Genomic DNA, 13,422 nt, shown 5'->3' with positions numbered 1-13,422 from the left:
TCCATTACACGTTATCCTCAGCCCAGTAAGTCTGGATTCTTCATGTTTCCATTCCTGCTTTATGACTATCTTTGTGTTTGCTGTTCTTGGAGGCTGGAAGTCTATCCCTACCTTTTTCTGATGATCACAATCTTACTTTTTCCTCACTACTTATTTACAGTGTTAACTTTTTTCATTCAGTCTTTAGTGTTCATTCATTCGTTCATTCATTCATTTATTCATCCTTCTGTTCAATCAGTATATGTATTGAGCTCCTACAATGTGCCAGAAAATATACTGGGAAAGCAAATAAGGCATTGTCTTTACTTTCATAGATCTTACAGTGCCATAGGAACAGGGTGGGAGGAGATAGATATTAAATAATCACACAATAAATATACAGTTATAAGTTGTGAGGGGTATTACAAAGGATGCTTGTGAAGTCCTGTGAGAGGATCTAATTATGTTTGGGAAGTTGATGAAGGTTTCCATGTCTAAGTGATATTTCAGCTGTGATTAAAGGATGAAGTTGGGGCATAGTATTCTTGCCCCACAAGAACAAGTGAAAATGCCAGGAGATATGAAGACTACGTAATAGTCAAAGATCTGAAGGAAGGCCATAGTAGCGAGAGCAGAGGGAAACAGTGGGACAGTGGTAGTTCATGAGGCTGGAGAGATAGATAGGCAGGGGCTATATCTAGCAAGCCCTTTTAGTTCAGCTTAGGGAACTTTGGGCTTTACGATATAGCTAATAAAAAGTTTCTGGAATGGTTTCAGTGGGAGAACTTATGATTAGATTTGTTTTTTTATAAGGTCACTCCTATTGCAACAGGTAGCATACATTGGGTGGATCCAGAATGGAAACAGAGAGACTATAGAGGAGGTAGTTGCAATTCAGACATATGGGAAGTGATGGTGACTTGAACTCTGGTGATGACAGTGGTGATGGAAAGAATGTTCAAGACATAACTTAGGAGGCAAACTTGCAGGACTTGCTAAGGGACCAGATGTGGCTAGTAAGAGAGAAGTAAGAATGAGGGAAGATTTTTCAATTTCTGGCTTACTCAACTGGCAAGGGATCTTGGTGCTATTCATTGAGATAGGGAACAGTTTTATTCCCTTATTTAGGATGGTTAAGAATAACACAAGACAGAGTTTATTTTGCATATTTTTTATCTGACTCTTTCCACTAAAATAGGAGCATAATGAGTAAGAGAGTTTGCCTTAGTCATATCTGTATTTCTTCCCCCTACTCTGAAGTATCCTGCCCAGTGTTCATACTGGTGGAAGACAGAAATAATACTTGACCCTGATTTGGGGAGCTGGGGAGTTACTGAGAGTTGGACTTTTTTTTCAAGGCAGTTTAGGAAAGATGTTTATCTCCATCTTTACTTCTAATATATATTTTTTCAGGTTGTATGAAGAATGAAATAGCAAATGTAAAAATATTTGAGAGAGAAAAGAGGACTCTCATAAGGAATTTATTTCATCATCATTATTATGTTTATGCTTTCTTTGGCCCTCATGTTAAGTTCCAAACATTTCTTTTAACTGTAAAAAGAACTAGGTAAGGCATTTTAGCTAAGGATCGAATCAGTGCCAAACATAATGAGATGGATTAGTTTTTGCTATACACACCACTCCATGCAATGTCTGCTGAACCACTTCCAGATATTATTCCACATGTGTTTGTGGAAACTTCTGTTAGCCTACATCTGGACAATCACCTTTCCATTTGGTTTCTCTGAAAAATTTCACACTCTCTATAATGGAACCAAAGAAAATAGAACACCTTTAATGAGCAATTACAAGTAATTCACCGACTTAGGAGTATGTTTGAAAGAGAACTATTGTGATACAGTGTGTTAACTATTAGTGAGTATATTTATAATTATGTTTGATTTTGATTTTCTTCAAGTCTTATGGCTAGCATTTTTTTCTAAGACTTTTTTTGGGTAATTTTGAAAAGAAGCTATAGTCCTGGTTCAATGTAGATTCCAAGGATACTAGAGAGATGTTTTGTGGTCATGGCCTGCTAAATGGCAAATCATTTTATAGGTAATGAAGGGCTGGGTTGAATCAGTGCTTCTTCACCATGACTGAAGCTTTTAAAAACACCAATTCCCAGGAGCTACCCTAGATCAGTTAAATCAGACACTGCGGGATGGATCTGGCATTATTATTAACATTATTTAATAACTTCTCCACGTGATTTTACTGTGCATCCAGCATTGAGAACCATTGTGCCAGATGATTTAACTTTCACAGTCTATGAATTAGTTTGTTTTTCTTAGAAGAAACTTTCTATTACGCTGCAGTCTTTTTATTCAAATTGCTGGTGGCATTTCCCTTGTCCATTTTTCAATTTAAGTATTAGGTAATTTTAAGAAGTAAACATTATAATTTTACATTTCTGAGATCTCTAAACAGAGAAATGGGCAGTTTGGGTATTAACTGGGCTGCCAGTTAATATTCAAATGAGAGGAAGTCTTGCATACTGGTCTGTTACTTAAGCAGTGTGTTTGTGCATCCAAGGACCAAGCTGACTCCTCAAGGAGTATTCCTGCCTCAGCATCCAGATCAGGACCCAGAGTCATCTGAAATAATTTAACTTGACATGGAGGAAATCAACGAGTAGACATCCAAATGTGGAGGCTGTTAGGTTGGTGCTAATGTTCAGCTGGGCTGGGAAACATTGATCTAATTCAACTCCTTATAAAGTGTCAAATACAGTTTAGATACCCTATAATTAATTACCATATGTGTAGCATAGGACTAGCTATGTGGCTTTGGACAAATTCACTTACCTTCTCTAAGCCAGAGTTCTAATCTGTAACATGGAGCTAATAATACTACCTTTTATTTTTTTAAACATTCTTTTTTTTTTTTTTTAAAGATTTTATTTATGAGAGAAAGAGAGAGAGAGAGGGAGAGAGAGAGAGAGGCAGAGACACAGGCAGAGGGAGAAACAGGCTCCATGCAGGGACCCCGATGTGGGGCTCTATCCCAGGTCTCCAGGATCAGGCCCTGGGCTAAAGGTGGTGCTAAACTGCTGAGCCACCTGGGCTGCCCTAATACTACCTTTTAATTGGATTATGGTGACACTTGCTTGAGATATTTTATGCAAAGAGCTTAGCTCAGTACTTGGCACATGGCAATAAGTTTAAAAAGTTACCTATTGTTACTATTTGTACTACTATTCCTGCTGTTATTATTATTGTGGTGGTGGTGGTGGTTGATGTTCTTATTATTGATCTCTGGTCAAAGATGGCTCCAGGCAAATTCCCAGTTTTAAACATATCCTCTTGCCTATCATTTCTTGAGTCTTGAACTTGCCAGCCTGGAGGTCATGGGTTGTGGGGCATTGGGGGATGAGAAGCATAGCCATGTACTAACCTTCAGCCTTTCTTTGCACCTGTACTTTGCATCTTTTACTTTCTCCCATGCTATCTGCCCCTTGAATGAATTACAAGTGTCCTAACCCTCCCGGAGAACACATTCTCAAAATTCTTCATGTGTTTGTTCATTCATTCATTTGTTCATAAATTCATTTATTTATTCCCTCATTCAAAGTAATACTTAGGAACTAAATATTCTGGAAAGTTTTTATTTTTTTTTCCTGAGGCAGAAATCATTTATATTCAAGCCTACAATCACAGCAGCTTCATTTTCTCTTGTTTTTAGAGTGAGAGCTTGTTTTTAAAAGAAGTAGGAAAAGACCTCAGAGAAAACTGCATGTTGCCTCCAAGGCCCTGAAAGCTACTCTTTCACACCCCAAACCACATTTCTAGGAGAATTTTATTTCCTAAAGTGCTAGAAGAGGCTATCAGAGCTTAGATTCCAGACCCCAACCTTCTGTCTAGCACATGGCAGACACTTGGTAATGATACTTCTCCCCACCTTATATTTGCATTAAACTACCAGCTGTATCCATCACATTGTTGGGCAGATAGCATGTATGCAATATTACTGACTTATTTGTTTTGGAGGTGTGACCAGGGGTTTGAAATTCTGAGCAAAAAAAAAAAAAAATGTTATTTCCACAGAAGTGAAGGGATGAAAAAAAGTCTGTAAACTCGTGTTTGTTGCCTTTGTATCATTGAGGCTCTTGTTCATTAGTGTCTGGGAATCCAGGTCAAACTTTCAATATGTTTGTTCATGGAAGTGACAAGTTGCTGGTAGTGTTACCTGTGTAATGCAAGATGTGGAAACAAATCTTTATCTTTTTTCCACATGGAATCTTGGGACAAAAAAGACTATCAAGGGCCTTGGTTTGTAAAATATGTCCTTATTCACTATTTCTCTTTTCTTCTAAAGGCCTATATATGGGCTTACATAACTGACAATAATTACAGGCTCAATTTGGTTTATTTTCTCATTTTTAAATGTGCCTGCTATTCTCCTACATTGCTGATTTTAAGAACTGATTCCATATATGTTGCCTTAATTAATTTGGATGTTGTATTTCTATAGATTTCTGAGGCATATCTTCTGTTTATGAATTTCGTTATTGAGAACTAGGAGTTTAGTTACCATTTCTCCCTTGGGGGACCTGAATGGAGCCGTAATTCAGGAAGGATGCCTACATATTGGCGTACTTGCTAAATTCAAGAGTTTGGTTGTACACAATCTTTTTTTTTTAAATTAAGTTTTTAATTTTAATTCCAGTATAGTTAACCTACAGTGTTGTATTAATTTTAGATGTACAATATAGTGATTCAATAGTTGTATATATTACTGAGTGCTCATCAAGATTAATATACTCTTAATTTTCATTACTTGTTTCATCATCCCCCCCCCCCCCCATCCACCTCCCTTCTGGTAACCATTAGTTTGTTCTTGATAGTTAAGAGTCTGTTTCTTGGTTTCTTTCTTTTTTTTTTCTCTCTCTCTCTCTTTTGTCTTTGCTCATTTGTTTTGTTTCTTAAATTCCACATATGAGTGAGATCATATGGTATTTGTCTTTCTCTGACTGACTTATATCACTTAGCATTATACTCCCTACCTCCATCCATATTGTTGCAAATGGCAAGAATTCATTCTTTTTTATGGCTGAATAGCATTCCATTATATGTATGTATACATATAATGACCCATGCATCTGTTTATGGGTACTTGGGTTGCTTCTGTAATTTGGCTACTGTAAATAATGCTGCAATGAACATAGGGGTGTGTGTATCCCTTTCATTTAGTGTTTTTGAATTTTTTGTATGAATACCCAGTAGTGTGATTACTGGATCATAGAGCAGTTCTATTTTTAAATTTATGAGGAACTCTCATACTCTATTCCACAGTGGCTGTACCAGCTTGCATTTGGTTGTGGAAAATCTTGATTTGCCTTTAAAAATAACTATGCTTTTTTAAAAAAATAAAACAATATATATTTATTGCAAAAGCATTTGAAACTATAAGAAATTATTATAAGGAAAATATTCTTACTTTCATTCTGACCATGTGTGTAAACACACGTACCTATTTTCCTCCCTAACCCCTCTTCTTGGATAAATTTAACAAAATTATAGTCTGCTTACTCAATATTGTATCAGAAATTTTTATCATGTTGTATTTTTTTTTTTGTATTTTTTGGCTTTATTGAGATATAATCGACTTACAGCACTGTATAAGTTTAAAGTGTATGTATCTAATGGTTTTGGGTACAATTATAATAGGATCAATTCCCTGATTTCTCTTTCTTCTGCCTTATTGTTCGTGTATAGAAATGCAACTGACTTCTGTGCATTGACTTAATATCCTGTGACTTTGCTGAATTCTTGTATCAGTTCTAGCAATTTTTGGGTGGAGTCTTTTGGATTTTCTACATATATTATCATGTCATCTGTGAAGACTGAAAGTTTGACTTATTTTTTTTTTGCCAATTTAGATGCCTTTTATTTCTTTTTGTTGTCTGATTGCTAAGGCAAGGACTTCTAGTTCTATGTTGTGCAACAGTGGTGAGGGTGTACATCCCTGTCATGTTCTTGACCTTTTGGAAAAAGTTTCAGTTTTTCCCCATTGAGAATGATATTCCCTATGGGTTTTTTGCATATGGCTTTTACGGTATTGAAGTATGTTCCCTCTATCCCTTACACTGCAGAGTTTTGGTCAAGAAAGAATGTGTATTTTGTCAAATTCTTTTCCTGCATCTATAGAGAGGATCATATGGTTCTTGTCTTTACTTTTATTAATGTAGTATATCACATTGATTGATTTGCAGTTGTTGAACCACCCTTGCAATTTAGGAAAAAATTCCACTTGGTTGTAGTGAATGTTTGTAATGTACCGTTGGATCCTATTAGGTAGTATCTTCTGAAAATTTTTGCATCCATGTTCATCAGGGATATTGGTCTGTAATCTTCCTTTTTGATGAGGTCTTTGCTTTTTGGGATGAAGGCAATGAAGGCCTTACAGAATGAATTAGTAATAAACCTAACCAAAGGTGAAGAATCTGTACTCAGAAAACTGAAGAACACTTATGAAAGAAATTGAGGAAGACACAAAGAAAAGGAAAAACATTCCATGCCCATAGATTGAAGAACAAATATTGTTAAGATGTCTGTATTACCCAAAGCAATCTACATTTTCAATGCAATCCCTATCAAAATAACATCAGCATTTTTTAGCAGAGCTGAAACAAACAATCCTAAAATTTGTATGAAACCAGAGAAGACCCCGAATACCCAAAGGAAAGTTGAAAAAGAAAACCAAAGCTGGAGGCATCACAACTTTGGATTTCAAGCCAAGTATTTTATATTACAAAGCTGTAATAGTCAAAGCATTATGGTACTGGCACAAAAACAGACACTTAGATCAATGGAACAGAATAGAGAACCCAGAAGTGGACCTTCAACTCTGTGGTCAGCTAATCTTCAACAAAGCAGGAAAGAATATCAAGTGGAAAGAAGACAGTCTCTTTGACAAATGGTATTGGGGAAATTGTATAGCCACATGCAGAAGAATGAAACTGGACCACTTTCTTACACCATACACAAAAGTAAACTAAAAATGGATGAAAGGCCTAAATGTGAGACAGGAATCCATCAAAATCCCAGAGGAAAAAAAAGGCAGCAACATCTCTGACTTCAGCCACAGCAGCTTCTTGGTAGACACATCTTCAAAGGACAGGGCAACAAAAGCAAAAATGAATGCATGGGACGTAATCAAGATAAAAAGCTTCTGTAAAGCAAAGGAAACAGTAAACAAAACCAAAAAACCAAAAGGCAACTTACAGAATGGGAGAAGATATTTGCAAATGCCTTATCCGATAAAGGGCTAGTATCCTAAATCTTTAAAGAACTCATCAAACTCAATACCCCAAAGCCCAAATTCCAGTCAAGAAATGGACAGAAAGGGGATCCCTGGGTGGCTCAGCAGTTTAGCACCTGCCTTTGGCCCAGGGCGTGATCCTGAAGTCCCGGCATCGAGTCCCGCGGGGGGCTCCCTGCATGGAGCCTGCTTCTCCCTCTGCTTGTGTCTCTGTCTCTCTCTCTCTATGTCTATTGTGAATAAATAAATAAAATCTAAAAAAAAAAGAAATGGACAGAAGATATGAATAGATATTTCTCCAAAGAAGACATAAAAATGGCCAACAGACACATGAAAAGATGCTCAACATCACTCGGCATCAGAGAAATACAAATCAAAACCACAATGAGATTCCACCTCACACTGGTCAGAATGGCTAAAATGAGCAACTCAGGAAATGACAGATGTTGGCAAGGATGCAGAGGAAGGGGAACCCTCTTCCACTGTTGGTGAGAATGCAAACTGATGCAGCCACTCTGGAAAACAGTATGGAGATTCCTCAAGAAGTTGAAAATAGAGCTACCCTACAACCCCGCAATTGCACTCCTGGATCCAAAGATACAGTAGCTAAACTATGGAAAGAACACAAATGCCCATCAAAAGACAAAGAGATAAAGGTGTGGCATATATATATATATGTATATATATATATATATATATATAGCCATCAAAAAGAGTGAAATGTTGCCATTTGCAATGACATAGATGGAACTAGAGGGTATTATGTTAAGCAAAATAAGTGAATCAAAGAAAGACAAATACCATATGATTTCACTCATGTGGACTTTAGGAAACAAGACAGTGAAAAAAAAAAAAACAAGACAGAGGGTCATAGGGGAAGGGAATGGAAAATAAAATAAGATAAAAAAACAGAGAGAGAGACAACTATAGGAGACTCTTAACTCTAAGAAACAAACTGAGATTTGCTGGAGGGGAGAAGGGTGGTGCCAAGGGATAATTGAGTAATGGACATTAAGGAGGGCACTTGATGTAATGAGGCCTGGGTTTACATATGAAAGGATGAATCACTAAATTCTACCTTTGAAATTAATAATACATTATATGCTAATTAAATTGAATTTAATTTAAAAATGTTTTAAAAGTTTAAGGTGTATGGCATAATGATTTGATTTACATATATTGTAAAATGATTACCAGAACAGGTTAATATGTATCACATCATATAGATACAAAAACAAAAAAAAAAAAGAAAAAAATGTTTTTTTTTTTTTCATTGTGATGAGAACTTCTGGCTTTACTCTCTGCAACTTTCAAATATGTCAAATAGCAGTGTTAACTGTAGTTATCATGCCATTAGGCTTTTTCAAAGCATTCTTTTTTGGTGGCTATATAATATTCTGTGTTTTAGATAGATAACTTATCTGTTTCCTCATGCTTCATTATTTAGGTTGTTCCTGATTTTTTTTACAATTACCAATAGTGATATGAGTAGACAATACGTAGTGCAGGTATGATTTATAGGTAATACTGATAATATTGCCAGTTGTTAGCTCTAATCTAAATCAGGGCCAAGTCTGATAGTTGTGCTATTAGAAGGTTGGAAGTTTATGCCTCACTATTAACTTTTATCTGATTGTTAACACATAGCTTGGTTTGGATTTTGTTTCTAAGTTTACACAACAGTTGGTTTTCCGATAAATATATGGTTTTGTTCTTAACTCACTATTCTGCCTCTCTGTCTAGTGAGCTATTCTTTAACATACAAGCAGGGACAGATGATACTATAAAAAATAGTGCAAAACCTTTTGATTCAATTCTTCTACATTCATCATTGCTTTGTGGGATAAATGCTGAGAATTATTTACTTCATTCCATAAAGTATTTCTTGTGGTTTAAAAGAATCATGGAGTAAAAGAAGAAAATATAAAGATATATGAAAATGGAATCATGAAAAATAAATCCTAACTGAGTAAGATAAGAGTTGAAATCTAAGGGAAAGCTTTAGAACACAGAAATGTGGCCCAAAGGTCTCCCAGTTACTAGCTTTGAGCTTGAATTGGACCTTGAACTGCCAAAACAAAGCGAGAACCATATCCTGTCACATAATTCACAATGATCTCAAACTGATAATATACGGTACATTAGAAAGTGAAGCACTTTGTGGTGTGCAGAAACAATTTTACCTTATTCAGTCTACCTTATTTTACCTTATTCAATCAATTCTATTAAAGACATCCTAGAATATTTCATAATTGCCTTAAGAAATATCTTTCCTTTGATGCATAAAAGATATAAAAATAGAAAATTATAAAAACACACAAATGATGGTGCCTGTGTATATTCAAAATATATGTGGCTTATTCAGCTGGGTTTGATCAGAGACTCCAAAGCTCTCTTTAAAATTTATTTACTCATTTTTGGCTGGGTAAGACATTTACATCACACCATTCAAAATATATAAGATACCAAAGTACACACAACAAAAGTCTTCCTCTTACTCCTGTCCTGCACCCACTCTGCTCCTTACTCTAGGGGGTAACCCATTTCTTGTCCCAACCTTTTTTTTTTTTTTTTTTTTTTTTTTTTTTTAGGGTCCTCTGGATTTGATAAAACTGTCAAATGAGATCAAGAAAGAAACAATTTATCAGATGATTTCAATCCTTGGTTTGGAGGAAGAGACATACACATAACTTTGCCCTCAAAATGTTGACTCAGTTTAGCCATTGTGATACCTGTCATCAGGGCCAGCTTCATGGGCACACAACTTGTAAGGTTGTACAAGGCCACCTGTATTTGCTTTAATGGTCTGCTCTCACTATTCTTCATGACTTTTGAACACAATGAAAGTGCGTTTTCATTTTGGTAGCCAGTCCTGTTGGCAATACTTTCTAGGTTAAAAAAAACTAATATAATTTATGACAAGTAATCCATGATTGACTGGGATGGTCACCTAGTATAAATAAAATTCACATTCTCACCAGTCTCCGAGGTACACCATGTTGAAACATTTGCTGAAAGTGTGAGAAACCTCCAGGTAGAATAAAATTTCTAAAAGAATAAGAAAATTCCAAATTGAATAGTAATGAACTGCTTTTAAAAGTTAAATTCCAGATAGAGTCATTATATTTATATGATTGCATGTGTAACATTCATCATATTCTTAAAGACCTACAGATTTGGTTTTGGCAACTGACATTTTAACCATACCTAATGATTGAAGTTATACTTGACAATGACCACATATGTTTTTGCACTCACACCTTATTTTTTGTGTGTATTTGTGTTTTTTTGTGTAAACCACAGATATTGGATATTAAGTTCTGGCCTCAGTTATTGCTGGAGAAGGGAGATGGTTATTACCCAGAAAAGATCTGTGCAAATGCAACTGTTCCATTCCTATCAGGAATAACATTTCCAACTAGAAGAGTTTAATTTGCCTCATTTATTGCCATGGTGTGGACAAATGCTGATTTCTTGGGGAACAATGTTTGTATTGAGAGCAAAAACTCTGGTGTAGACAACCTAGAGGTGGGAGAGCTATTAGACTTCCAGAGTGAGGCCATGATTTTGTAAGGTATATGGTAGTGGTGTCATGGTAGAAATCTATAAATAAATGTGCAGTACCCTGTGGATGGTCTTTGAGCTTGGTAAGACTTCATAATAAGGTCTGTAATGTCAGATGAAGCCTTCCAACCTAGTGTAGACCTCATGGGTAGTAGGATTTCCAGATGCCCAGCTAAATTTGAATTTTAGGTAAGCAACAAAATTTTTTTTAGTAGAAGTATATATCTTAAATGTTGCATAATTTTTAAGTAATAGTATGTCCTATGAAACATTTGGAACATAATTATAATAAGAAAAAATGTCTAGTTTGTCTGAAATTCAGCTTTAACTGGGTTTCCTGTATTTTTAGCTGCTAAATCTGGTCATCCTACTTTAGGGCAACATAAGCACGGGATTCTCAGAAGAGAATGCAGACTGGATCAGAGCTATTCCTTTAGCTACACTGCTTAGGGTCAATCACTCCATCACATGGGGGAAACCCTAGAGGTCAGATGAGAACCCATTGCATGCTTCTTATAGTTCATTGTATGTTAACTATGAGTGGTGAGTTGAATCAAGTTCTTGTCAATAATTAACATTAATTTAGCACTTACTATGTGCTAGTCACTGTGTTAATGTGCATTACTTGCATTATTTAATTGTTAACAATCTGATGAGAAAGAAACTATTATTAATCTGTCCCCCCCCCCCCAACAACTGCAATATAATTCACATACCATAAAATTCACCTTTTTAAGGTATGTGATTCTATAACTTTTGGTATGTTCTCCAGGCTATACAATCATCACCACAATCATATTTCAGGATGTTTTCATTACCCATAAAAGAAACCCAGTACACATTAGCAGTCACTCTTTGTTCTTCACTCTCATTAGACCCCTGAAACCACTAATCTGCTGTCTCTATGAATTTACCCATTGTGGACATTTCATATAAATGGAATCATATCATATGTAGCCTTTTTTGACTGCTTCTTTCACTTAACATGATGTTTTTAAGGTTCATCCACTCTGTAGCAAGTATCAATGCTCTTTTTTCCTTTTTGTGGCCTGAATAGCATTCCACTGTAGGGATGCAGTGTATTCTGCTTATCCATTCATTAACTGATGAACTTTTGGATTGTTTCCACATTTGAGTTGTTAGAAAGAATGTTGCTATGAAGACAAAGGTTTGATAGGGTAGGGAATTTGCTCAATGTGCAATTTGTAGAGGAAAGATCTAAGATGTAAATATTTGACGATAAAGATCTGAGATGATACAGAGCCTGACCTTGCAATAACTATTTCACATTACATCTTGGCAGTCTCAAAAGTCCTGCCTTCATAAAGTCTCACATCTTTATGCAACTCCTCGGGTCCAGATTAATTTGTTGAGTTCTTAGTGATGAGATCCAGAGTGGTTATAACCAGATAAGTGGCCTTCTTCTTTCAAAATTAAGGCCCTAACAACATGTATTACTGGCTGGAATTGCAACTTGTTACATATTTCCATACTGTAGTGCAAAGAAGGAAGTTGAGGAGAGATCCTTCTAGTTTTCCCCTTTCTCTGTCTCAATTCCTAATCCTCTACTTCTCAGTGCTCAGGTTTAAAAAGTAGCAAGTTATATAAAAGAATATTTTGTGGCCTTTTCTGAAGCTTCTCGAAGTTAGTCCTTTTATCAGTTTTCCTCCCTTGCTTTGCTGAGGAGCAGAAAATAAAAACGAGAATAAACATCAGAAATAAAAGCAACCTACCAAAAAAAAAAAAAAAAAACCCTCAAACAAACAAACAAACAAACAACTCCCATAAAGCAAGAGAGAAATGGTTTGAGGGCCACTGTTGTTTTATTGCTTGTGTCAATTTCTCTCTTTTTATACCATCTAACTGTGCAAAGGCCTGTAGCTCGTACAAACTAGAGGCAGCATAGAGAACAGCAAAGAAGCCAAAGAATGCACCCAATTTCACTCCTTAGTAGTGACTTAACTGGAGTTATGCCCACTGTAAACAAGAATCCGAAAATGCAGAAGGGAGACCTGCATTTCTTTTCCTTCTTACAGTTCCAGTTAGCCAGTTTTTAATCATTCAACTAGGAAGTAGGCACACTTCATTCCAGTATCAGTATCTTTTGTACAATGCTTTATTAGGGAGAGCATAAAAAGGGAAACATATTTGAGTTGAGCTGCTTAAAACAAAGCACACTGTGCCAGCTGGTTGTAAGGAAGGCAGACTTCCCTCAGGGGCATGATTTCAAGCTGGGGCCAGCAAAGGTAAAATCTTGAGTTCACATTTCCATTAAAAACAGGGATTATGATTTTGATCCTGCTGTTCAGTTTCTCTCTCCCCCTTTTTTCCCAAATGAAAAATCCCCAGTCTGTCAAAAATAAAAATTAAAAAGAATCTTTCTGGTACCCTGCAGCAGAGCCACAGAGCTCAACCACACATTAAAGCTCCTGTACCATGATTCGGCGCACAAGGCCCACGGATGCTTCTGTGTTGCTTTCTCACATCAGTAGATGCAAGGAATTCTTTGCTCTAATTCCAGGGGGTTATATGATTGGGGCAAACCATTTAACTTCCCAGTGCCTGAATTCTAACTTGTGAAATGGGCAAAAGAGACTTATCCACAGGGGTTTAAGG

At 36.1% G+C, this 13,422-nt stretch overlaps 1 long non-coding RNA gene across 1 annotated transcript in view; it reads left to right on the top strand.

The window, feature by feature from the left end:
* The window catches only part of LOC144324679 (uncharacterized), a 61,716-nt gene extending 50,396 nt beyond the window's left edge, over window positions 1-11,320 (top strand). Inside the window, exon 3 of the long non-coding RNA XR_013390106.1 lies at window positions 9,834-11,320. This is a non-coding gene — a long non-coding RNA (uncharacterized LOC144324679). The remainder of the gene's footprint in view (window positions 1-9,833) is intronic.
* Window positions 11,321-13,422: the final 2,102 nt, after the last annotated feature.

The sequence above is a fragment of the Canis aureus genome, chromosome 12 (genome assembly GCF_053574225.1).
Source record: "Canis aureus isolate CA01 chromosome 12, VMU_Caureus_v.1.0, whole genome shotgun sequence".
Lineage (NCBI taxonomy): Eukaryota > Metazoa > Chordata > Mammalia > Carnivora > Canidae > Canis > Canis aureus.
This window is presented reverse-complemented; position numbering and strand designations above follow the sequence as displayed.